This window comes from Scatophagus argus, chromosome 1 (assembly GCF_020382885.2).
Source record: "Scatophagus argus isolate fScaArg1 chromosome 1, fScaArg1.pri, whole genome shotgun sequence".
Classification (NCBI taxonomy): Eukaryota; Metazoa; Chordata; class Actinopteri; family Scatophagidae; genus Scatophagus; species Scatophagus argus.
In genome coordinates, this window is record NC_058493.1 from 28,831,873 (window position 1) to 28,833,066 (window position 1,194).

Consider the following 1,194-nt stretch of genomic DNA (forward strand, 5'->3'; position numbering starts at 1 on the left):
AGCACCACAGCAGAATCCATGCTCTGACTTGGTGTGAAGATCTGCCCTGGAAGTCCCTGACGGTCAGCGACAGCCTGCAGGAGCTTCTCATCACCAAGTCAAGTTGTTGTTCACATGTGGACCAAACACAGACATGTACGCACTGAAGGAGCTTTCAGTTCCTGATCAAAGTGGTGACTCAGCTTGGAAAATGCTGTCAGTCCCCTTTAATGGTCTCCGTGTATGTGGACTGAAGCGTTTCTCCCGCTGACTGAGCCCGAGCGAGGCAGTCCGCTTGAGTTAGAGGTGGGATTCCTCTGATTGGCTCCTGGTGGGAGTCTTTCTCTGAGGGAGAGAGAGAGGGAGAGAGAGGCCGAGGACAGGAAGTGAGGGCAGGCGGCCTCTGCTATTGGCTGAGCCCGGGTAGAGGGGCGGGGTTTCTCCTGCTGAGGGGTGGTGCTGCTGCAGGCGGCTCACTCTTCAGGAGGAGCTGAGCGGAGGCAGCACAGACAGCAGCACAGACAGCAGCGCCGTCCTGCGTCCTCCAGCCCCGGCAGGCTGCGCGTCCCCGGCTGTCCCCGCTCCGTCTTCTCTGCGTGTGAGGACAGTTTTGCAGAGCTGTGGACACAGTGATACACACCGTCCGGATCGGAGGCGATGCCACCTCCTCCTGCGCGGCGTGTGGCGCCTTTCTGGATGGATTTCTGAATGTTTTTCGGTTCTGGAGTGATTGACCGCTCAGAGCCACAGTGGACGTGACAGAACCCGCAGGAGCGCACACGCAGGTGAGGGACGCGTTCACCCGGTGCCTCATCGGAAGGTAAAGCAGCAGCCGGCTTGTGTTTCAGAGCGTGCGTGTGTGTGTGTGTGTGTGTGGGTGTGTGTGTGTGTGTGTGTGTCAGGTCCATGTGACATGTGTTGGATAAGGTCTAATTGAGCTACGCTCTTATCCGCTGAGCCAGAAACCCACCTCGGAGCGCGCGGTGCGCACACACACACACACACACACACACACACACACACACACACACACGCAGTGTAATGTAACTCATTAAGGACGTGAGCTGATCTGATTGAAGATGCTGTGATTTGGTCACCGCTGGTGCCCTGATTCCTCTCTGATGCACATTAGAGCCTGAACACACACACACACACACTCAGCAAACTGTCACCAGGTGAACGCAGCTCAGCACCACACTGTAGTCCCACCACACA

The 1,194-nt window shown here is 57.0% G+C and overlaps 1 protein-coding gene across 4 annotated transcripts in view; it reads left to right on the forward strand.

The window, feature by feature from the left end:
• The first annotated feature begins 497 nt into the window (after positions 1–497).
• The window catches only part of large2 (LARGE xylosyl- and glucuronyltransferase 2), a 48,671-nt gene continuing 47,974 nt past the window's right edge, over positions 498–1,194 (forward strand). For 3 of the 4 annotated variants that reach the window (XM_046397799.1, XM_046397775.1, XM_046397808.1), the window contains exon 1: positions 498–764. The gene's annotated coding sequence lies outside the window, so the exon portion shown is untranslated. Of the gene's footprint in view, positions 800–1,194 lie in introns of all 4 variants that reach the window. The other variant, XM_046397792.1, reaches the window with a different exon arrangement.